The sequence below is a fragment of the Mustela lutreola genome, chromosome 3, assembly GCF_030435805.1.
Source record: "Mustela lutreola isolate mMusLut2 chromosome 3, mMusLut2.pri, whole genome shotgun sequence".
NCBI lineage: Eukaryota > Metazoa > Chordata > Mammalia > Carnivora > Mustelidae > Mustela > Mustela lutreola.
The window spans coordinates 173,197,217-173,223,798 of record NC_081292.1 but is presented as its reverse complement, the minus strand read 5'-3'; the positions used below and the strand labels follow the sequence as shown (position 1 = coordinate 173,223,798).

At 38.5% G+C, this 26,582-nt stretch overlaps 1 protein-coding gene across 15 annotated transcripts in view; it reads right to left on the bottom strand.

The window, feature by feature from the left end:
• Nucleotides 1–26,582, bottom strand: part of TRIP12 (thyroid hormone receptor interactor 12) — a 144,197-nt gene that overhangs the window by 104,990 nt on the left and 12,625 nt on the right. The window lies entirely within an intron of this gene.

Genomic DNA, 26,582 nt, shown 5'->3' with positions numbered 1-26,582 from the left:
CTGGACTTTGTTTTAAGAGATTCCATGCCCTGTAACAGGAAGTGGATTTTCTTGGGAGTTATAGGTTAACCCAAATCAGTAGAAAAGGATTGTTTCTGTCACATATGCCCACATCACCAATTAATATACTAAACAAACTCTGGTGAGAAAGTTCAATTTACTAAATAAAGTGATCATCATCAATTTTAGAAAGAAAAAAAAATGGGAAATAGTATGAAGACACTGAGAAACAGAAAATTTAAATTTATATGTACCAATATGGAAAGATCTGCCCCAAGATATGTTAGAGGGTAAACAGTATAAAACTCCCAGCTGTGTGTAGTATATTTAAAAGGTCACTTATGTATCCGTATATACTGTCTATACATTGCAAACTGATAGAAGTAATCGTAAATCACTTTGTGAATACTGCCTGATGCGGAGGGCCGCCTGGAGGGTTCAGTCAGTTAAGCATCTGCCTTCAGCTCAGGTCATGATCTGGGTGCCAGGGTCTAGTGCTTGCACTGGGCTTCCTGCTCAGCTGAGAGCCTGCTTTTCCCTCCTGCCTGCCATTCCCCTGCTTATACACACACACACACACACACACACTCTTTCTCACTCTCCCTCTCTCTCTCAAATGAATAGATAGAATCTTTAAAAAACACACACACGCATACATACACAAACACACAAAAACAAAAACAAAAACAAAAACAAAAACCTACCTCCCATTAAGGAGGAGGATCTGGAATCTGAAGCCTGCGATGAAAGGAGTCATTTTTATTTACCCTTTGTAAGGCATTAGGTATGTCACTCTAGCAGAGGAGTTAGAAATGCAGACTCCGGAGTTATGAATCCTGACTCCACACAACTTGTCCCCTGTGCTTCTGTCTACCAGAAGTTTATGGGGAGGAAGAACTTACCTCCTAGAGCAGTTGGAAGAATTAAATGAGAAATCCACGCAAACCACATAACACAGTGCCTCTGGTATTGCAAAGCCTCAGTACATGTTAACTGTTACTCTTATTACTATCAACACTTACTCAAAAGAAAAGAATACTTGTGGCAAAACACCACACTGAGGGAGACTTCATCATAAAAACCACTGTCTAGGTGAGTCTTATGTTTCTGGCAATATGTTTCAAAGTGAAATTTTGCTATAAATAGCAATAGCATTTTTTAATTAAGGATGAGCTTCACAATATAACCTGGGAAGCTCTGTCAAAATACAAATGCCTCAGAGATTCCAATTCTTTGGGTGCAGAAACTGGAGATGTTTTAAAAGAGCTCTACTGGACCGCACCCGAGAACAACTGCACCCTATTACAGAATTAAATAAAAGCTGTTCTATCTCAGAGTTTACCCAAGAAGCTTCACCAATTCAGACATCATGATGCCATTTCACCTGGACCCTAAAAAGCACGGATACAGGAGAACGGTGTGATACTGCTACTTTCACTTTGAAAAGCAAAGACTATTATTAAACAAGTTTGGAAGATCTCACCTGCCTAGTTCCTACTACTAAATGCACACTGCCTGTCACCGGGTGTTAAGACATTCAAAGGAGTCTAAGTCACACTGGTTATTCTGACCTATAGTTACCAAAGTAATCTAAGTACCCCCAACATCTTCAGAGCTTGCCCACCAATACCATCATCAGCCCATGGCTGCACCTGGATAATTCTTGAGATTTAAGAGAGAAAGGGTGGCAAGAAAGACGACACTTATTACCAAAGTTAATCCTCCTTTTTTTTTTTTTTTGGAAGATTTTATTTTTAAGTAATCTCTACACCCATCATGGGACTTGAACTTACAAACACAAGATCAGGACTGCATGTTCCACGGACTGAGCCAGCAAGGTATCACTTAAGTTGATCTTTAAGAAAGGCTCTGTTTAACTTGTTTAAAACCCCAGAAAGTAAATACAAAATTAGTATACGATACAAACAGGACCCCCCCCCCCCGCCCCCGTCAGCCAGGTTACCAGTAAATCCAAAGCTGGAAGAGACCGTCCCCTGGAAGACTAAGTTCAACTCTTTACATTACAGACAAATCCTAAAAAGTTCAAGTCTCTGAATCCTGATACTAAGAAGATCTGTCCCTTCTGGAAATCACCACCACCTCAACTTCAATCAAATTTAACTCCTGTTTGGTTCCAGATCAGGGCCCAAAAGGTTTCACTGTGCCAATCATTTTTCCACCAATCATTTTTCCTTAATCATTTTTTATATGAATATTCAGTACTGTCTTAACCAATTACTTATGCCTAAATGTATTTCACTAAACTGTAAAACACATTCCAGTTATACCACTATAAAATCTATATTGCTAGAATTTGTTTTAATAACCTGAAATGCATATGAACTCAAAAGATTCCATCTTCATGTTGAAACTAGAAGATTTAAGCCCAGCTTATTATTAACCCTAACTAACAAGTCCTGAAACACAGAACTCTTCCATTGGCTTCATTTCTGTGAAAATAATCACTAAGGGGGGATGGCTCAGTGGGTTAAGCCTCTGTCTTTGGCTCAGGTCAAGATCTCAGGGTACTGGAATCGTGCCCCATATCAGGCTGCCTGCTCAGAAGGGAGCCCGCTGCCTGCTTCCCCCTCTTTCTGCCTGCCTCTCTGCCTACTTGTGATCTCTCTCTCTCTCTGTGTCAAATAAATAAAATAATCACTGAGCTTTTTTCACCAAAAACTTCTGATATTAATTCCTAAAGAAATGAAATAAAATAGATGGCATATAGGGCTTTGAACTCAATAGGAAAAGCATAGAAATACTAATGGGAATGTTCAAGACTAAAATTTGTGACTTTGTTCACAGCTAATGTCCAATCAACTTACTCACTGTTCAGGTGAAATAGCATTTGAATTTTATGTGAAGAAGTATTTAGTTCTGGGACGCCTGAATGGCTCATTCAGTGAAGCACCCGCCTTCAGCTCAGGTCATGATCCAAAGGTCCTGGGATCCAACCTACTGACACCCTCTGCCTGCCATCCCCCTCCCCTTGTACTTTCTCTGACAAATAAATAAATAAATAGGTAAGTAGTTCTTCAGGCAAACAACTGTTTCAAGAAAAACAAATGCTATTAACCTACATTTAAAAATTCATTCTTAAAATTTTATAAAAAGGATATTCTTTCAAAGAAATTTCAAATGCAGTCATTTTGGAAACTGATTTTCCTTCTAATTTTGTATTCAAAAATCACAGGAGAGAGGTTAAGGTTAGGGAAAAATCTTAAAAATTCAACCATTCATTTAGTGTAAAACTCAGAACACCGAGAGAAACAGATTGCAAAAATTAACTTTAAGATGCGGTAGTTCTTCTAATCAAATGGCCAAGTATGAAAGGAATACCATAGAGGTTAATATTTACGCAGAATTTTTATCACATGAAGGACATCTAATAGAATGGAAAGCAAATCTCCAATTTAGTAACACAGAACGGAGTTCATGAATAGCCCCCAAATGAACTAATGTGTTTATTCATGTAATCACAACCTACTACCTAAGAGGCAATACCAAAAGCCGAAAAAAAAAATCTGCATTATTTCACAGTAAAGATATTAACACTAAAAAAAACTAACAATTATATCCACACATGGTGTCTGCAGAAAAGTTTTCAGCTTCCAGAACTGACATTGAAAGTGAACTTATCCACTGTCTTCCCCAAAACCATTTCTTAGGCCCTCTATTTAGAAGTGGTCCTCCAAAGATGACTTGGTTTGGGTTCAATTCAGAAACCAGAGTTTAATAACAGTAATGAAAAACTGCCTAACACGTTACTCCTCTGTTTATTCTATTAAGCAAAGTATAAATGTGCCAATGAGCCTCAGAAACCATTTTACTAATCCCACTTCACAAATAAGGTAAGGGAAGGGTTGCAAAATTAAGTAGCCTGCATGCAACAAGATATGGCATATGGACTTTCAGGCTGCAAGTAATGGCATCCAGAACTGCAAATGTGGACAACTCCATACACCAGATCCCCCCAAAAAAGTCTAGACTTAAGAACAAGCATGGTTGAGTTAAACATCCCAGTGGTAGTATTAAACAACTCCACAATAAAATGGAATAGTAGTTACCCTTGTTTACAAAAGAAGTCATTTTTTCATAAGTAAGAATGTCAAGGACTTCAAACAAGACTATCTTTAAAACAGGAATGAATAACCTTTCAGCTTCCCTAAGAGCAAGCGGTTGAAAGTTGCTGAGAGACAGGAAACAATCCCCACCCACAAGGAGCAGAGAAGAGGAGGAAGAGCCACTGGGTAAGGGGAAAAGGGCCAAGTGACCTGAGAACTGGGTCAGTGAAGCATTTATTTCAATTCAGGGGCATCAAAACCAATCCAACGTCATAACAGAATGCTGAATGTTGTACAACATATAAAAGTAATATTTTCAAATTATTTATTTGAACACTAGAAAACAATTTAATGGAAAGATGCAGGTTTTAAAGTGAAAACTAAAATAAAAACAATTATGGATAACATTTACTCTGTGCTTACCATGTAGGAAGCTAAGTGCCTTTTCATCTAATTTCTACAACTTTATAAAAAACAGGTACTGGAAATTACCATCCTTCAGAGAAACTGTGGAACTTCAGTAAAATAAATCCTAACAGCATGAGGCCAAAAGGTAACCATGCCACATTCAAACACAGATTTGACCTGAAGTCTATGCCCTTTAGGATTATGTCCTATGGCAGAACAAACAATCATTATACATTTACCTTCTTTCAAGAGTCAAACATTACAGAACCATGACATCCCAAGACTGGAGCATATCCTAAAAATTCTAATTCTTTCACAGTCCTTTGAAAAAAAATCAGTTTAACTGACCAATACGTAAATGAATTGTCAGGAAATGCACTAAATGATCTGAGAAGCAGCATCAAAGGTGACACCGTAAAGAGAAAAGAAAAGGTGACTTAATTTTGCCCTCACCAGATTGAGGGCATTGGAGACACACACCGATGCCAACACTCGCATGTTACAACTGTAATATGCCTTGAGACTCTATTTTAAGTGCCCATCTAGCAAAAATCTCATTGTTATTTTCATAAAGTATACTATTCAGCAGGACCTGGGATTCCCCACTGACACTGTCAATACATTAATTAGCACATGATAAGAGACTCCAGAATTTCTTGGGTCTAAAAGCGCACTTCTTTCACAAGATTTTTGGATGTAACTGAGACACTTAACAGTTATCTCCGAGAAACAGGAGACAGCGTGGTGAAGGCTTTCCTTATTTCCCTTCCTGAATTCAAGCAAAATGAATAAAATCTTAAAAATTCATAAGAAAGGGGTAACTGTATGGCTCAGTCGTGAAGCGTCTGCCTTCGACTCAGGTCATGGTAAGTTTACAGTTCTGGGATCAAGCCCCGCATCAGGTTTCCTGCTCGGCAGGTAGACTGCTGCTCCCTCTCCGACACCCCCTCTCGCTGTCTCTCTCTGTCAAATAAATAAATAAAATCTTAAAAAATTTTCATAAGAAAATTCCATTTATACTGAAACTAGAGTAAAAATGGATACACCCTAAATCATGGAAAGACCATTTGCCAGATATAATAAAATCTATCCAAACCACCCCCCCAAAACAAAAACTTATACCAAAAACAGGAAGGAGGTAAAGACCACAGAGTTTTTAAAGAGAAAGGTGGAAAGAATATCTTAAGGTTTCCTATCAATGACCCTTTCCTTGAAAAAATGAAGAACCCTAGAGCAAGGGCAACAGAAGATGGAAGTACCTCCTCCTTAAGGGCCTTCCTTAAGGGCCAGTTTCACAAGCCAAAATTGCGAGAGGCGTGGCTAGTAAAAAGGAGGCAGGCACACCATTTGTATTAACAACTCCCTGATTAACCAAGACAAAAAAGAGCCTACAACTGAGAGAGAGAAGCAGGGAAGGCAAACAGCAACTCCAAAATTAAGATCATCTGGGGCAAACAATCACTAAACCACCAAGCCCAAGGTAGCACAAGCCTTGCACCAAGATAATCAGCTCTGCTCAAAGGGAGAATAACCAAAAGCAAAACTGAAAATTAACCGCAAGTCAGAGGAAGAAATTAGAACTGGCGAAATAACTGAAGGAGAGAAAAAGGAGGACATGATTAATAAAAAAAGAAATAGACGGAAAAAATACTATTGCACAATTTTAAAACAGATTATTTAAAACAAGGAAACAACCTTAAGATTTTGAGAGGGAAAATGCTCTATGCACTACAAATGGAACCACTGTCAAGATCTTGTTAAGCAAAAAAGCAGGTACAGAATACTGGGCACAGAATACATCTACATATATAATTTTGTGTAAGTAATCAATCACTGGCTTAAATATTACCTATAGAGAATACATTAAAAAAAAAAAAAAACTTTAAATCATCTACCCTTTTAGAACAGGACCCTCTCGAGACCTTTTGCAGTCAAACAAAAAATTCTGTACACAATTCCGTATGTTGTAATTTTAACTCTACAGAAGATGACACTTAGTGGGTAAAAATAACCCAAAAAAACAAACCCATGAAAACCATTTTAGCAGATTTTCTCATTTTCATTTTTTAAATCACGTGGTGTCTTTACTAAAAACTACAGAAAAAGTCAAACTGATTATTTTCAAAGGTTTCTATAGTCCAGACACATATTAAAAAAAAAAAGTTATTTCGAAATCTAAATCCAATTTCCAAGAAAATGGAACTCTTACTGCCTGAAACAGACCACACAGAATGACACACTGTAACAGCCAGAAATATCATATCGATCACTGCACTAGAAGTCTATTTTGTTTAACATGGTTCTATGATCAATTTATCACAAACAGATACAATCTGCCCAGCTACTTCTAAAACAGAAAGCACCTCACTCCCTAATACGAATCCTGTCTTAGCTCCTATAACTTGTATAATCCTTCAAAATACTAACTGCATTTAATAGAGTGTTTCCTTCTAGTTGTTAAGGTCTCAAGAATTATAGTCTAGAATCATCAAGTTTTAGCCCATGTGCCAAAGATGGCTCCATAGACCCAGTTTTAAGAGGTCTCCATCCTGCTGGCTACCATAATTAGCCAATCGGTAGGGGGGCGGGGTGGAAGGTCAGCTTATCACTAGCATTTTTAGTACATCCTCTTAAAGATGTTCTTTTCCACCTACCCAGGAATGGAGAGAGACAAAAGGGAAAGGTTAGGCACTAGTAGATAGTCTCTAAAATCTGATTCTGCTCTAAATTTTACACTCTAACCTAACATTTATTTTGGTTTTTCTTAAACAGAGTATAGTGCATAAATTCTTCCTTATAAAGACCACGATCACACAATGATAATCAAAAGAGAAGAGCTACTGACAGAGGGAGGAGGGAATAACTGGTAAAATGCCTCTCTCCACCAAGAGACAGAAAAGATGCCTGCTGATTAAGAATCACAGTTATTGAAAGTAAAATACACAGTATCCTGTAGTTTACAGCAAGGTGTTCCCTGCAGACAAAAACAACTTTATGTTTGGTAAATGACCTTCAGAGCATAGATGTTTACTTGTAATAAGGTAATTACTTTCAAAATACTTTTTTAATATATATTGTCACTGCTGCAAACTCCACCATAATAATGAAATGGAAGAGGTTAATTTCTTTAACACTGCTTGTATTAGAAAGTATACCTAGCCTTCCTTGCAACAACAAAAAATAGTTCAACACAGTGATAAAAATCATGGACTGGTACCAACCTCTCGAAGCAATATGTAACCTGCAATCAACAGTGTAGATCCTAGAGAATTTTCAGGAACAAATATTACTAAGTTTAGTTAGGCTCAAGGAAAAGAAAACTAAAAAATGTAACTCAAAGTTGGAGAGACAAGATAGACTGTAACTTTAGTACAAGATAGAACAATGCACAGTCCCAAATTTTTGTTTAAAATCATGTCACAGGAATTGTATTTAAATTTGGAAATAGTCTCAGAAAATATTTTTCAAGTTAAAAAAAAAAACCTCACATTTAGAATGTCATATACTCTACAGACCAGTGCCCCACATTCCTATAAATAGTAGCATTTTTACCAAAAATAAGTATAATGGTTGTGTCTATAATGAGCCAGAACACGTAACAAACCTACAACCAAGAATAATATTAAAGCTGTTACTCCCAAATCTAAGGTGTTTTTTTGTTTGTTTTTTTCATATAGTTTCCTGGGCCCTACCAGAATGTGGGTAAAGGGAAATCAAGCTTGTTTTTTTTTGTGTGTTTTTTTTTTTTTTTAATGCTCCTTACATGATTCTCGTATCAGCTAGGTTTCAGAACTGATAGAGGTTACACCATTTGCATGGGGGGGGGGGGGTGGCTATCATGTACCACAGAATCCTCTGCAATCTTTACAGGACTCTCCTCCATGCCATAATTAAAAACTGCCACTCATTTTAGAATCCAGCAATTCCACTTCTAGGGAATCTTCTGGGAATCTAACCTAAAGAAACACCTGCACAAGTCTGCAAGGATATATGTAATCAAGATGCTAGCTGCAGTACCATCATAGAGCGTTAAGTGGCGAGAATCCAAATGTTCTCAGCAGGGAATGGTTAAATAAGTACACTGTAGCAAGTCTATGACATGCTTTGAGGTCCTAAAAAAGAGGTGGATTTGTACATAATGCACTCCTGCAAAGGGCAGAACTTCTTTAATTCTCTCAACAAATATTTGGAAGCCTTGACAGGCATCAACAGACATAATCTTTGCCTGGATGGAGCTCACGCTCAATTGGGAAAACAAAAAATAATCAAGCTATTTGCACACTGCGGTAAGTGTCATGGAAGATGGAATAGGAGAAAAATAGGACAAAGCAGAGAATAACAGGAAGTGGGAATGAAAAAGCTACTTTAGGCTGACTCACCAGGTAATACCTCTCTGAGACTAGAGGACAAGAATGAAAGGAGAGGGTTCTATATGTATTTGTCTGTACATACATAAGGGGAAAAATATCCCAGAAAAATATACCTAAATGTCAACAGGAGAAAAGAGAGGGAAGCTTGTAAAGAGCACCTATTTCTTTAATCAGTTCGAATTCTGGCTCTACCCATAAACCATGCTACCTGGGAGAAATCTTGTTGCTTATCAAAGGCTTAGTTTCCTCATCTTTAAAATAAAGATAAGCAGATCTCATTAAATTAAGAAAATTAAAAGAAAATAAAACACTTGGAAAATACAGTAAGCAGGGGTTCCTGGGTAGCTCAAGTCAATTAAGCATCCAACTCTTGATTTCAGCACAGGTCATGATCTCAGGGTCCCTGAGATCAAGCCCTGCATTGGACTCTGCACTGAGCATGGAGCCTGCTTAAGACACACTCTCTCCCTCTCCCACCCATGTGCTCTCTTGCTCTCTCTCAAAAAAAAAAAAACAAAAAACAAAAGAACAAAAAAACAACCTGCAAGGAGGAGGAGAAGACAGCACATACATATTAAGTCTTAAAGAGACACAGCAACAAAATGCAGTATGGAAACTGAACACTGGATATTTACAAATCTTCAGGAACTATTTTTTATTGTACAGTCATGGGATTAAGCTTATGTCTTTAAAAAGAGTTCTCATCTTTCAAAGAAGCAGACTGAAATATTTACAGATCAAGTAACAACCAAAATTTGCTTCAAAATAATTGAGGCAAGGCTAAGAGTATAAGTGAAAAAAATGGCTAAGAGTTGACAGTGTAGGATCTGGGTCTTGGGTACACAGAGGTTCATGAGACGGTTTGATTTCTGTGTATGTGTGAGATCCTCCATTACGTCTCTCACAGAAAGAGTAAGGACTCAAATACATGTTATTATGATCTTGGAAGGGAAAGGAAACTTGCTTTTGTTTACAGAGTCATCACCACTTGCTTTTTAAAAAAATATGTCCAGAGGGATTTCACTTTATCAGAAATGAGAAAAAATTAAGCTTCTGGATATAGAACAAATCATCCTTGACCTAAATGTGTCAACCTACATTTCATTAATTCATCCTTTAAATCTTTGCCTCCCAACTCTTAGCACACTGTAAGATTATCAAAGACATGCCTTTGTGAGGTAAAAAAAAAAAAAAAAAAAAAAACACTGGCCCCCATCATTTGAGACATGGCCACAGTGATCCTATACATCTGCGTACATACAGTCCTGCTTCCATAGCTCCTAAGCGTAGAAGTACACCTTTCCTTATATAAGAGGCTAATGAGCACAGTCTTCTGATACTGTAAGATCCAACTGCCTAACAGTAAACTCCAGAGGATGCAGAAGCAGTTCAACACTTCACCCAATTTATGTGCGGTGGAGGTAAACAGCTATCCGTACCACTCCATTCTGGCAAAAGACAAAACACCTCCACTTCAGGCAGCCTGCACAGCAGCATCCTGCTAAATCTCAAGTACCAACTAACAGAGCCTCAAGAACAAGTAAATAACATGTAAACATGGAATACAATGAGAACAAGGTGAAACTAGCCCATGTCTACCAATGAAGAATGTTAACAAAAGCCCTTCTTTAAACTGAGCGATAGAATTTTTACATGTATGTAAATGGATACAGACAGCAATGACGGTGAGCTGAAAAAGAGAGTCTTTGGCCCACTGAAGTAGTATGGACCAGTGGTTCTCATGCTTTCTAGCCTCAACAAAATTTTCTCAGCTGAAACAAAATTAAATCAAAAAATTAAGGGGCGCCTGGGTGGCTCAGTCATTGTCTCTGCCTTCGACTCAGGTCATGGTCTCAGGGTCCTGGGATCCAGCCCCACATTGGGGGTCCCTGCTAGACAGGAAGCATACTTTTTCCCTTTCTCCCACTCCTCCAGCTGGTGTTCCCTCTCTCACTGTCTCTCTGTCCTTTAAAAAAAAATTAAAAGCCATTTTTAAATCAAAAGAATAGTCATCCCTCTTAAAATGGAACAAATACAAATTGAAAAAATGTGTAAAAACAGGCCGGTTGTACAACCCAATTCCTTTCCTGAATTCACTGTCATCTTTTTCACTTCTCACTACCTTCTCCCCAACAATTGTGAAAATTTTCAAAATACAAAACTTGATAATTATTCAATAAATACCCATAATTCCACCACTTAAGCTTTTACAAGTAGCAGGTTGTTAATTTCCTTTATCATAGATGTATCCCTATCAGATGTATCCCTAACTATTCACCTATGCATCCCTGTCTGTCTGGCCAAATATCCATCCTACTTTTGAAGTATTTTGAAGTAAGCTGCAGACATCATTATACTTTGTATATATCATTAACTACAGTGCAAATTTTGTTTCAAGTTTTCTGTTAAATTTACATACAGTGAAATACACAAATTTTATGGATAAAATTTAATGAATGTTGTTAAATGTATACAAGTAAATCCTAAATAAATTTGCACCCTAAACCCTTGTATCAAGCTAGAGTATCACCCAAAAAAGATTCTGTTCCCCTAGCCAGTCAATTCTGTATTTCTCCCAACTCTAAAGACCACCATTCTACAGATATTAATTTTACCTCTTCCACGATTTCCTATAAATTGAACCACAGAATGTGTATACTCTTTTGTAAAAAGCTTCTTTGACTCAGTGTGTCCTGAGATTCAGTCACGTGGATAAGCGAATCAGTATATACTGCTGAGTAGTATTCCACTGTGAGATCTTATCATTTTGTTTATCCTTTCCTCTGCTAAGGCACAAGGACTGTTTCCAGGTTTGGGCCATTATGAATAAAGCTGATACAAACATTCTTCCACAAGTCTTTCAATGGATATATGCTTTTGTTTCTCTTCAATAAATACTAAGAGTAGACTCCCTAGGTCATTGTGAAGATTATGATTAACTTTTTTTTTTTTGAAGATTTTATTTATTTATTTATTTGAGAAGGAGAAGGCTCACATGAGAGGGCAGAGGGTCAGAGAAATAAGCAGAGTCCCTGCTGAGCTGGAGCCCTATGTGAGGCTCGATCCTATGACTCCAGGATCATGACCTGAGCCGAAGGCAGTCACTTAACCAAGCAACCCAGGTGCTCTATGATTAACTTCTAAAGGAATCATCAGACCTTTCCCAAAGCAGCTATATTTTACACTCTCAACAGTGAGTATATAACTTCCAGTTGCTCCATGACCTCGTCAACACATGGGGTTACCGATCTTTTAAAAGTTCTCATGTATGTGTAGTGGTATCTCACTGTTGGAATTGGTATTTCCTTACTAATGATGTCCATCACTTCTTTATAAAGATTTTCCCACTTGACTCTCCAAACCCAAACTACAAGAACTCAATCTTATTTCAAATTTTAGTCTTTATCACTAAAACAAAACAAAGAAAACACCACTCTGGGCTATATATACCTTGAGAATTGAGATGGCCAGAACGGTGCCTAAGCCACCCAACTGCTAAATCACTTTGTTGCTAAGCAGAGAGGACACAGGGAGTCACCAAAGGAGAGAAAGAGAAAATAAATAAGCCTGTATCTGAAAATCTGTACATGGGTGGCCAAGATTTCTAGTCATATTCTGAAAAATCTGAAATTTCAATAATCTGAATAATCTAAGACACTTTAAGCCAGAGTTTTCCAAATCTTGTCAATTTTTTGATGCAGGGCTGTTCCATATTTAGCCTGCCTGAGAATGACCTGGAGAGCTCATTAAAATGCAGATTCTCAGTAAAATACTGGTATGGGCCTGAAATGCTGCATTTCTAACAAGCTCCCTTGCCAGCCTAAGGGCTATTCTTTGAGTAGCCAAGTCTTAGTGCACCTAAATACCTGACAGAAGCAAAGCCCATCTTCTCTATCCCAGGCTTCGGGAACCTCTGCAAACAAACTACAGACAGTGAACACCACATAAGTAAACAAGGCACTGTGAACAAGGATTTGAAAAAAAAAAAAAAAAATCATACAGATTTCAGATATGAGTTATCAGATAAACCTAAAACAAAATGCTCTCTATGTTTAAAGATACAAAGGCCAAAACTGAAAAAAACTAAAGGTAACAAAAAACTGTTCAAAGGGACAGATTTAAAAAAGAACCAGAAAGAATTTCTAATATGTGAATAAAAATAACTCAATAGACAGGTCTGGCAGCATATTAGACAAAGTTAGGCAAAGCATTAAGACATAAATTACAGAATGCAGCACAGAAGCCACAAGATTCAAAATAAAGAAGATATAATGAGGATAAAATTAAGACCTTCAAACATATGTTTAGTCACAGTTTCAGAAGTGTAAGAACAAAGACACGGTGAGGCATATCTAAATATTTATTGGCTTGGAATTTTCTGCATTGGTGAAAGATACCAACCCTTAAATTCAAGAAGCCCAAATGATTATTTAAACAAGATAAATAAAAAGACATTTACTTAGACATATCATAATGAAACCATGTAATAAACCTAAGTACCAAAGACAGAAAATCTGACAGCACAAGGGAAAGAAGGGAATTATTTTTTACAGACTATCAGCTGAACTCTCGAAAGCCAACAGCAGAAGCCAGAAGACAGTATAACTTATTTTCTTCTGCACACTAAGGATACATGCCAATCTAGAATTCTATACCAAATGAAATCATCTTCAGAAGAAGTAAGGTTCTGGGGCCCCAGGGAGGCTCAGTCAGTTAAGCACATAACTCTTGGTTTCGCCTCAGGTCATGATTTCAGGGTCGTGAATCCAGCCCCACATCCGATCCCACCCTGGGACATGGAGCCGGCTTATGATTCTCTCCCTCGGCCCTCTTTCCCCACTCTTCTCAAATACATAAAGTGTGTGGGGAGCAAGGGGAGAATTAAGCTTTTGTCAGATTAAAAACTGAGTTTTGCCACCAGCAATACAAAGAAAATGACCCTGATATAGTACCGAGATGCAAGAATAAGTAAGGGTGACAAACAGATAAATGTAAATGAACATTAATTTTATGAAATTGTACTATCCAAAGGTTATGAAAAATGATTTAAGTAAAATGACAACAGTATCTTAAAGACCAGAGGAGCTTGGTAAACTGAGTTACTATTCTTAGGTCTTCATGTTTTCTGCAAGTAAATGTACGAGTTAATTATAGACCATGTTAGATATATTCTTTTAGTTGCTGAAGTAACCAAGGACTGGAATCATCCATCTATTAAAAACAGTAAATTCAAATATGGGCAACAAATTAGAAAATAAAATGGTAAAACTCAATCTCTACCTAGATTTTCAAAACACTTCAACCAAAAGAGACAGATTTAAAACATCAGGATAGAGAAACAAAATAAGAAGTTAGACATACCATGCAAATACTGTACCAAAAAAAGCTAGTGTTGTTTATTGGCATTAAAAAACTGGGGCACGGAGCACCTGGGTGGCTCAGTGGGTTAGAGCCTCTGCCTTCAGCTCAGAGTCCTGGGATCGAGCCCCGCATCAGGCTTTCTGCTCAGTGGGGAGCCTGCTTCCCCTTCTCTCTCTCTCTGCCTGCCTCTCTGCCTACTTGTGATCTCTATCAAATAAATAAATAAAATCTTTAAAAAAAAAAAAATGGTTTCTTCAGGGTGCCTTGCTGGCTCAGTCAGGGCATGCAACTCGAACTCAGGGTCATGATGAGTTCAAGTCCCACACTGGGCATAGGGCTTATTTTTAAAAGAATTTAAAAAGTAAAAGTAAATAAATAATTTTTTTAAAATAGCTCCATCATAATCATAAAAGATTCAATTCGAGAAGACAGCAATTCCCCTTTTTAAGAAGATTTTTTTTTTTAGGGGCTCCTGAGTGGCTCAGTGGGTTGAAGCCTCTGCCTTCGGCTCGGGTCACGATCCCAGGGTCCTGGAATCAAGCCCTGCATCGGGCTCTCAGAGAACCAGCTTCCTCCTCTCTCTCCCTCTGCCTGCCTCTCTGCCTACTTGTGATTTCTGTCTGTCAAATAAATAAATAAAATCTTTAAAAAAAAGAAAAAAAAAGATTTTTTTTTTAAATTTATTCACAAGACAGAGGGAGAAAACAAGCGGGGTGTGGGGGGGAACAGAGGGAGAAGCAGAGAATCTCAAGCCGACTCCCTGTTGAGCACAGAGCCCAACCTTAGGCTATAGATCCCAACATCTGAGATCTGACCTGAGCCAGAACAAGAGTCAGATGCTCAACCAAATGAACCAGACAGCTCCAGGAAGACAGCTTTTATAACCTTGTAAGGAAAACTGAAAAATATACAAATCTAGAACTTTAAAACTCCTCTCTCAGCTACTGATGTTAACAAGACACCCAAAAAATAAAATAGTCTGGATACAGATGTGAAAAATAATATTATCAACAGACGTAACAGGGACAAATATAACATTGCAAATACACATTCTTTTCAAACACACACAGAATATTGACAGAAACTATCCATACACTGGGCCTCATAAATAAAATAAACCAACAAATTCAAGAGAAATGAAATCACACAGAGCATATTCTTTGACCATAACGAATACAACTGAACAGAAATCAATAGCAAAAATAGGACTAGAGGGGCGCATGGGTGGCTCAGTGGGTTAAGCCTCTGTCTTAGGCTCAGGTCATAATCTCAGGGTCCTGGGATCCAGCCCCGCATCAGGCTCTCTGCTCAGCCGGGAGCCTGCTTCCTCCTCTCTCTCTGCCTGCTTCTCTGCCTGCTTCTCTCCCTACTTGTGATATCAGTCTGTCAAATAAATAAATAAAATCTTAAAAAAAAAAAAAAAAAAAAGAGGACTAGAATATCCCACAGTGGGAAAGTAAGCACACTTCCACAGCAGTATCTAAATACTTTTTACCAGTCAAATGGCAATTAACTCAAAGTTCATTATCCATTGGCAAGGTTTAGATTGATTTTTCTGATTCATTACCTTGAACTTGCCCCCACTAAAGTTCATGTGTATTCAAGTATTAAAAATATATATATATATTACCTTAACTCTCTCAGTGTTTCTGCATATTACAACTCTGAAGAGCTCCACAGCATTTTGCAAATTCAGATATATCACTAAATACTACAAGGGGGTATAGGTAATAGACAACCATGTCTCACCTATTTCTATTTAATGTAGTCTCACAGGTGCTTATAGAAGCTCTAACATACTACATAACAATCCCCTGTATCCTACAAAACCCACCACAAGTTCACTAGGGTTCAGGACTTGTAAATGACCTATGCTGGACCACTCAAGAGTCCTTCCCCAAGGTACCTAGATTGGGTACCTAAACTGTTAAGTGCAGAAGTCTGGCATTATGTTTAGGACAGCTGTATTGGGAAGCAGTCTTGAGAGAGAGAGAGAGAGAAGCAGCAGACACAATAGAGACAATAGGCAAGAATATCTGAAATGTTCATTTCAGTTAATTGCTCCTGAGGCTCAGCTTCCTGATTCCATCCTTGAAAGATTTCATTAGACAAACATGGGTAGTTGATCTCAGGTAATAACTCTAAGTGTTTAAAATTTAAAGCTTAATTTTTTAAAAGATTTTATTTATTTACTTGACAGAGACAGAGAGATCACAAGTAGGCAGAGAGGCAGGCAGAGGTGGAAGCAGGCTCCCTGCCGAGCAGAGAGCCCAATGTGGGGCTCGATCTTAGGACCCCAAGATCATGACCTGAGCCAAAGGCAGAGGCTTAAACCACTGAGCCACCCAGGCGCCCCAGGCTTAATTTTTTTTAAGTCCTAGTTTGCTTTTTAAATAAAATCTTTAAAAGGGGAGGAGGAGATACGTGGGTGGCTCAGTTAAGCATCTGCCTTCAGGTCAGGTCATGATCACAGGGTCCTGGGTTGAGTCCTGCATCAGGCTCCTTGCTCAATAGGGAGCCTGCTTCTCCCTCTGCCTGCTCTGCCTACCAATCTCCTTCCTTGTGTGTGAGCGCGCACGCGCGCGCTCTCTTTCTCTCTCTCTCTGACAAATAAATAAAATCTTTATGTCCTAGTTTACTTTTAATGCCTCCAAATTCAGATGTTCTTTTAAGTCCGACTCATTCATGTTTTCTCCAATGACAAAGACAAAACTATGTAAACTTTTTGTATACTCTTGTTCTATATGAACACCTTGCTTATGTCTCTTTAATCATAACAATCCCAGAGTTGTAGCAAGAACAAATATTACTCATATTTAACAGAAGAGATTCGAAAGAAATTCATTTATGCTCAAGTACCTTAAACTGCAATCAGATTAGAACTCCAATCTCCTCTCAGACTAATTTTCCTATATGAAGCCGTTTAAAAGTATAAATTCAGGGGCACCTGTGTGGCTCAATCAGTTGAGCAGCTGACTACTGATTCTGGCTCAGGGAAAAGGGATCAAGCCCCACACTGGGCTCCACATTCAGCAGGGAGTCTGCTTGGGGTTCTTTCCCTCTATCCCACCCCAACCCGCACACATGTGCACTCTCTCTCTCAAACACTAAGATAAATACATAAATCTTTTTTTGTAAAGTATAAATTCATATGCATCAAACCCAGCTGGTAATTTTCTATTTGTAAAATACTACATATAACCCTAAGTGAAAAAAATTCAACATTAAGTGGTAACACATACAGTACCACTAAAGTAAGATGCCACTCTAAAAACCGTACCAACCAGCACTGCCGAATACACTAAAATCAGTATCAAGAAATCATAAAATTTAGAGCCTTCTTTTCCCGTCATTTATTAAAATTTAAAGGAGAAAAATATTAAGATGAAATACATCTAATGCAAGTATCAACTTGTAGTAGCAGTAAAAGAGAAAGAACTGAACGAAAGCAAAGCCACCAATTTCTGTGTAGTCATTTCTCGCCCAAAAATAATTTAAAAAGATAGCCAAAACAAACTAGAGGAGAAGTAAAAAGAAGAAGCAACGCCAAAACATTAAACAGGACAGTTGCATTTGTTCTGCAAAGTAAGAATAAACCAGAAGTGACCGAAGGGTTAGGGAAGATTCTGTTTTGTGCTGAGGTATCAGCTAGCCCAGGTCCTCTTTTACACCCTCTTTTAAAGTGAGTGAGATGAGCAGATAATGACAACATTAGAATCTCGGGTAGGGGGTGCCTGGGTGGCTCAGTGGGTTAAAGCCTCTGCCTTCGGCTCAGGTTGTGATCCCAGGGTCCTGGGATGGAGCCCCACATCGGGCTCTCTGCTCAGCAGGGAGCCTGCTTCCTCCTCTCTCTCTGCCTGCCTCTCTGCCTACTTGTGATTTCTGTCCATCAAGTAAATAAATAAAATCTTAAAAAAAAAAAATCTCGGGTAGGATGCATGCAACACTAAAGAACTCTGGGAGAAAGACCAAACTGTGGACAAATAACTACAGTAAAAACCGAGAGACTACTACTGGAAGGCACTTATTACAGAACAATCCAAGCCTTCCTTAGGGGAGGCAATAAACCACTCAGGTGTGGAAATATGAAAACACTTATCAATGAAAAGATCTGCCCAGAAGAGGGTGGTCGGCAGGAAGGCAAAAGAGGGCATTTGAGACCAGAAAGACAGCAGGCCTGGGGACTCATGAATGAATAAATGAACAGGAAATGGGTGGACAGGAAATCTAAGGAAAGTCTGAAAGCTCCTCAACAAATGAAATGACAAAACAAACTCCAAAGATGTAATTCACACCTAACTCTGCCAACCAAACTGCTTATCAAAGACAATGTAGACAGTGCTATTATGTCTTTCAAACCAAAACATTCTGTATAAACTTTTAATTTTTTAAAAGATTTTTATTACTATTACTTACTTAGTTGACAGACAGAGATCACAAGTAGGCAGAGAGGCAGGCAGAGAGAGAGAGAGGGAGAAAGAGAGAGAGAGGAGGAGGAGGAAGCAGGCTCCCCACTGAGCGAGAGAGAGCCAGATTCAAGACTGAGATCAAGACCTGAGCTGAAGGCAGAGGCTTTAACCCACTGAGCCACCCATGCGCCCCAACTGTAAAAACTTCTAAATGATAAGAAAATGAATGCAAGTTTGTAGAAGCCAATCAAAAATTCAGTTTTTACCTGTTGGACTTCTACCTTGAAATATCGAAAAGAACTGGCAAATTACTCCTTACCAGGCAGAACCAGCACTCTTGGTGAGTTTGGCTCTGAACAAATTTGGCATCTTCCAAGAAGTTTCCTATCCAGCTTTGTCCAAGTGACAGTGTTACCGCCAATAAATAAGCGTAGTTTCTAGTTAACAGGCTGTTTAAATTTAAATGCTAATAATTTTTCAAGTAGAGGGGCGGTCTGGGTGGCTCAGTGGTTTAAAGTCTCTGCCTTCAGCTCAGGTCATGATCCCAGACAGGGTCCTGGGATCGAGTCCCTCATTGAGGCCCAGATGAGGCTAGCTGCTTGGCAGGGAGCCTGCTTCCCCCTTTCTCTCTCTGCCTGCCTCTCTGCCCACTTGTGATCTGTCAAATAAAATAACAAAATCTTAAAAATAGTAATAGTAATTTTAAGGAGAAAAACTATCAAATGGGATGAACCTCCTTGGAGGATAAATCCAAGTACGAACTAGTTTCCATCTGTAGTCCCACACTACAAAATGGGCAACGCTAGTTGTTTTTTTAGATGGGTAGGATTTTAACACGAAGAGTGCACATCACATCTGAATTGTCAATTTTATTTTAAAGACTTTATTTATTTGACAGAGAAATCACAACTAGACAGAGAGAAGGCAGAGAGAGAGGAGGAAGCAGGCTCCCTCCTGAGCAGCGAGCCCAGGACCCTGAGATCATGACCTGAGCCGAAGGCAGAGGCTTAACCCACTGAGCCACCCAGGTGCCCCTGAACTGTCAATTTTAAAACTTAACTTAAAAGTTTACAAAATCCAATGAGTACAGGGTTTATTTTGGAGCAATGAAATGTTCTGAAATTAGACCGTGGCAATGGTTGCACAACTCTGTGAATATATTAAAAACACTGTAGATTTTATTTTTTTTTTTTTAAAGATTTTATTTATTTATTTGTCAGAGAGAGAGTGAGTGAGAGCGAGCACAGGTAGACAGAGTGGAAGGAAGAGTCAGAGGGAGAAGCAGGCTCCCTGTGGAGCAAGGAGCCCGATGTGGGACTCGATCCCAGGACGCTGGGATCATGACCTGAGCCAAAGGCAGCTGCTTAACCAACTGAGCCACCCAGGCGTCCCAAAACACTGTAGATTTTAAACGGGTGAATTGTAAGGCATAGGAATTATGTATCTAGACAGAGCTACCTGAAAAAGCTGTTTTGCTTTGAAAGTGTTTCCTGCCTTCTCAAGTACCGCATAAAAAGGAAAATTCTAAAGCTGTTGCTTTTAGATCTTCAACTATGTCACCAAGTAAAATGTAACACACCAGACTCTCCCCAACAGGTACTGAAAGGTACTATAAACCAAATGTTAAGAATGAAAAGACTCTTACATAGAATGGAATACATTTTTTAATGCATTTACTAAACCTGACTGATAATTCAATTTCTTCACTACTTATACGAATTCCTATTCTCTATTCTAATAAAGTAATGATGGCCTTTTCTACTTCATAGTCCTTACACTGGTTAGAAAGTCAGTTAACTTCTTGTTTCCCAACATTGTCATTAAATACAAAAATAAAATGAAAACCAGAAGTATTTACAAAGGAACTAATGACTATATTTCCTAATACCTGATATTGGATCAATTTAAATATTTATTTTTTCTAAAGCAAACAAAACAAGAATAATTATATCCAACACGGATAGTATCACTTAGCTGTTCCAAAAGAAGTTCTTCTAGGACTCAGAAAGTCCAGTGATCCAAATGAAGTACTTGTTTACTTTCTATCAAAACTTGAAGAATGGGACGCCTGGGTGGCTCAGTTGGTTGGACGACTGCCTTCGGCTCAGGTCATGATCCTGGATTCCTGGGATCGAGTCCCGCATCAGGCTCCCAGCTCCATGGGGAGTCTGCTTCTCTCTCTGACCTTCTCCTCGCTCATGCTCTCTCTCACTGTCTCTCTCTCAAATAAATAAATAAAATATTTAAAAAAAAAAAAAAAAAAAAAAAAAAAAAAAAACTTGAAGAAAACCTAAAGACTAAGTGGCAGATATTCTAGCTATGCAGACTCCTAAAATGTATTCAATCAACAGATGTTTGCAGCCCAACTGCGCAAAAAGCACTGATGTGTCTTTTAAGTCAGAAATACTGCTTTAAGGAAACTTTAAAATCAACTGTAGTTACCCACTCAACTTTTTAAACAAAAAATCCAGAACTATAGCAGGCAGTTCAAGAATTTTCATTAATCAGGTTTGGTGCAACCCACTTTAAAAAGGAAAAGAAAGAATGTCCACTTAAAGGAATGCAGGTTGCCCTGAAGCGAAAAATTTTAAAAAATTAAAAAATGAAGGTGGGGATGGGGCATGGGGTAGGACTGTACTATTAACTCCAGGGAGGTTTAATGTTCTTAGACTAGAATTCTTTACGAATTTTTTTATTCCTCATACATAAATTTAAAAAAAACAAATCTCTGCTCCTGGTTTATTAACTGCATGAGATATACCCACACATGTAAAACTCAAGGGCAGGGAACCACAAGAACACAAGTCATTTTACAGCGCTCTGACGGGAGAATGGTCTCCTCTCCTCCACTGCTCTTCAGAGCAGTGCCTTTACCTACGTTTCCTGACATTTAAACCTTTACAGTGGTCACGCTGTGTTTTTTTTTGGGGGGGGGGGGGGGGGGATGAGGAGACACCAAGGCTAAGACTTACTAGTTGGGATATGGCAGCGTCAGGTCTCACTCAGCTACTCAATTACTTAACAAAGGGGCAGCCTCTCCCCAGTGGTATTTACCTGCCACTGGTGGGGGTAGACAACAGTAATACTGGATAGTATTGGGAGGACAATTAAGCAGTCGGTAGAGAGAATTAAGCAGAGGCGGGGGGTAGGGAGTACACTACAGACAGGAGAACGTAGAATATAACATTCCCTACCTAATTTCCATCTATCCCACAATCTTCCATGCTAAAAGAATCCTGCCACATAGGAGGTACAAATCCCTTCACCCCTGAGGAAGGTGCTACTCCCTGGCCCTAAGGGATGAGTCATGATTGGGCCAAAGCCAGTATTTATCCTCAAACTGTAAGAGTAGAGGCTTGAAATCAATTTTAGACCAGGGGTTCATAATCAGGAGTTCATGAACTTAGATTGAAAAAAATAATTTCACTAACCTCTAATTGAAATTTAACATTTCCTTCTATCCTGAATAGGCAACAAACCACAGCATTATTGGCAGTACCTTTGGCTTTGCACCAAGAGAAATCACAGATATTATCCTATCACATTACAATTGTTGCGGATACCTCAAAATATCATTTACACCCATCACTGCTTTGAACAGCGGCTAGAGCATGTTATTGAAAGTGCTAATAAATGTATTACTAAATTACAACATACTAATTTAGTAGTTCATTTGATATTCTGGGGGTTTTGTCTTATACAATTATTTTAATAATTTAGAATTATTCTGAGGGGTCCACAGCTTAAGACTGTGAAAGGGTCCACACCACAGAAAAGGTTAAAAATTCTCAGACTTAAAAGGTCATAACCAGAAATTTTAGATGAAATAGAAAACAGCATGCCTAATGCTTAAATAGTGTCTGACATTTACTTCTGTTACATACACATTTCTACACATACACTGGTGAAGCAAAGTAGGGCATTTCTAATCATGGACTGAACATCAAAAGAATTTAAAAGCCAGAAGTTTAAACCTATGTTCATACCCCACCACCATTACTCTTATTTTCACGACAGGTAGGCCCTAGCTCTAGCAAATAAGAGGTATGCTGAGCATCCTTCAGGAATATTTTCGCTTTCTGAATTATAAAAAAAAAAAAAAAAAAAAAAAGGCTTGTGGGGTGCCCTGCGGGCTTAGTTGGTAGAGCACGCAACTCTTGATCTGGGGGTTAGGAATTCAAATGCCACCCTGGGCACAGAGCTTATTTTAAAAAAAAAAAAAAAAAAAAAAGGCCCCATCTTCCCCGCCTTCCTACCTCAAATGTGATGGACTCAATGACTTCAAGCCATGACAGAACTAGCTGGTCATCTTGAAGAACCACTTGCTGAGAGCAGCAGAGCAGAAACAGAGTGCAATCCTTGCTGGAACCACTGTGTACCTGAACCACGTTGTATGAGGAAAAGGAAACCCTGATCTGTTTTAGGTCCAGTTAGTCAAGTTTTCTATTATTCGCAAGCAAAATGTTCCTACCAGAAAAAGGAATTATTATGGATAAGGTAGCCAGGAAAGGCATCTTTTGAGCCAAGACCTCACCGATGAAGAGACAGATATGTAAGATCTAGAAGAGCATTTTCGGCAACAGGGGGAGCTACTAAAAGATAAAATAAGAGAGAAACTCAGAGAGGTGGGCAAGAGCCAGAACAGAGAGGAGTCCTACGGAGCATTCTAATTCTTCCACCAAATGCTAGGAGTACACACACCTCTCTCTTACACACGCAAGAACGCTTTCCAAGTTCATACAAAAGAGACAGAGACCCCTCATTTAAAAACTTGGCTTTAGGGGCACCTGGTGGCTCAGCCAATTAGGCGTCCAACTCTTGATTTCATCTTGGGCTGTGATCTCAGGGTCATGAGTCTAAGCCCTGAGATGGCTCCTCGCTGAACATGGGGCCTGCCTAGGATTCTCTCTGTCCCTCGCACCCCGCTAGCCCACATGTGCACTCTCTAAAAAAATAAAAAATAACATAATAAATTAAAATTTGGCTTTAGACACAAAGCTGTTCCTTGAAGCATTATTAACAACAGGTCTTTTTAAATCTGACAAGAATTAGAAAGGCTGAATAAATTATGATAAATATAAAGCAAACAATAAAGAATAACAAAATAGGAAAATGTTCATCATACAATAGTACTGGGAAAAACATAGTATGGGGGTGCCTGGGTAGCTCAGTGGGTTAAACCCTCGGCCTTCAGCTCAGGTCATGATCCCAGGGTCCTGGGATCCAGTCCCACATCAGGCTGCGGGGAGCCTGCTTTCTCCTTTCTCTCTGCTTGCCTCTCTGCCTACTTGTGATCTCTGTCATAAAAATAAATAAAATATTTATTTAAAAAAAAACATGGTATGGACCCATTTTTATTAAAACAAAAGCTAGAAGAAAGAACAAAAATGTCTATACTGTCAGGTAAAGAGATTTGTCAGGTAAAGAAATTATGGATCAGTTCTTAACTTTCTCTGTTTTCTTTATTCAAGTTTTAACTATCACTCAGTCTGTACTTCATAATCAGAAATAAATGCCTCAAAAATTAAAAGTTGCTCACTAAATGTAATGTGGCATCCTGGATGAGATCCTGGAACAGAAGCCAAAAGGTGAAGAAAACTAAGGAAATCCAAATAATGTATAGGGAGTAATAATGTATCAATCCTAGTTCATTAGCTGAGTCAAAAATTTACTAATGTTAAGATCTTAACAAAACGGGGGCACCTGGGTGGCTCCGTGGATTAAAGCCTCTGCCTCGGGCTCAGGTCCTGATCCCAGGGTCCTGGAATTGAGCCCAGCATCGGGCTCTCTGCTAGGCATGGAGCCTGATTCCTCCTTTCTCTCTCTCTCTCTCTCTCTGCCTTCCTCTCTGCCTACTTGTGATCTCTGTCAAATAAATAAATAAAATCCTTAAAAAAAAAAAATCTAACAAAACGGAAGCTGGGTGAGGAGTATAGGGTAACCATCTCTGCACCTTTTTTTTTTTAATTAATCCAAAACTATACTTTTTAACATTTTTTTGGCTTTTTTTAAAATGTTTAAGTCCACTTACCTAAGACTCTTCAAGTAGGCAAAAGTACAGATAGTAGTCATCACTAAGGAATGGCAGGCAAAGGCAGAGAGCATTTAGGAGAGAAAAGAGATTGCATGTTGAAAGTTAAGGGCCAAAGGTTTTGTACATGTCTGCCAGGCACACAACAGGCCCTCACTTGTTGCAGAATAAGGCTCTCACTTATTTTACTATTTTCAGATACAGGAGGTTTAAAGGATCTTTTTTTAAAGACCTTATTGATCCCCTCAACCTAAGCAGAAAGTGCTGAAAATATACTTTTTAAAGTATCTTTAAGCTACCAGAATTATCACTTTCTTAAAGCCATGGGGTACAAGCCTTCTAGCAAGTAGTTTTGCAATTCAACACCTTAAAAGCTCGGGGAAGCAAGGTGGGACACACAGAGTGCTAAACATACAGGACCACCAACCAGTAAGGAAAAGGGCAAGGCTCACTCACTATACAAAGCAAATTAAGTCTTTTTAAAAAGCAGGCCATTTCAGAGTGTCCAACTGCCAATAATGTTCACTAATGATGGCCTAGAGTCAGGCACAAAACACATTCACAATCCTCTGAAAAGTCAACATGTATAATGACTGGTAAAGACCCACATGAAAAAAAATGTTTTCACTGCACTGACCTTTATTCAGAAGATTTTACATGTATTCCTTCTTTAAAAAAAAAAAAAAAAAAGGTGTTTTTAAGCTTTTTATTGAGTAATTTTTTTTTTTTAGATTTTATTTGAGAGAGAGGGAGGGAGAGAAAGAGCACAAGCAGGGGGAGCCACAGGCAGAGAGGGAGGGAGAAGCAGGCTCACCACTTAGCAGGGAGCCCAACACCTCCATCTCAGGACTCTGGGATCATGACCTGAGCCAAAGGCAGAAAGTTAACCTCTGGAGCCACAAAAGTGCCCCTAAGAAAACTTCTAGAAGAGAAAAGATTTATCCTCTAATGATTATTTAAAAAAAAAACAAAAAACAAACTTGACCTTAGAACTAGTTAAAGGGAATATGGGATATTCTTTATACTACTATAACTATATTTTTATAAGTCTGAAGTTTTATCACTTGAACCATATCATACATTTTATTGAAACTAGTAGTAGTAGCCAAAAAGGCTATCATTAGCAATGACAGAACATTTGAACCTGGATCAAATATATATACTTTCTCAAAAAAAACTTTTCAAAACACTTAATGTGAGTCCAGATCAGGGAATATTTTTACTTTCAATCTTTAAAGTGTCATTTTAATTGTCCATTAAATTTACTAACACCTAAATTATGACATCAGAAAAACAATAAACTCACACACTGTTGACTATAATTTCATACATTTATAGCAACTGTGAAAATAAGTCATTTAAAAAGAACTATTATATGGTTCTTTTATACAGAGTAAAAGGTAAAAGCTACTATTAAACTCCTTCTAGAAGTCAACACCCTAATCAAAAACTTGTAATATAGCAACTACCATTTGATCACCTTACCGGGAACAACAAGGCACGGTGTTTAGCACTTCTCTCTCACGAAAAACTCAAAAGAATCTTATAAAGTACAATTTTTTAAAAAAGATTTTATTAATTTATTTGACAGAGATCACAAGCAGGCAGAGAGAGAGGAGAAAGCAGGCTCCCTGCAGAGCAGAGAGCCCGATGCGGGGCTGGATCCCTGGACCCTGGGATCATGACCTGAGCTGAAGGCAGAGGCTTTAACCCACTGAGCTACCCAGGCGCCCCATAAAGTACAATTTTTCTATACTTTACGCCTTAGTAACTTGCCCAAGATCAAACAACCAGGAAACCGGAACCCAAATTCATCCTGCTGATGAGTCCACCCGTACAGTCAAATGACCTCCTTCAACCCTTCTCCTTAAAGTCTACCTCTCACAGAATCCACCTTCTCAAACCTGTCTTTTTAGATAGACTATCAACAAAGGAAATG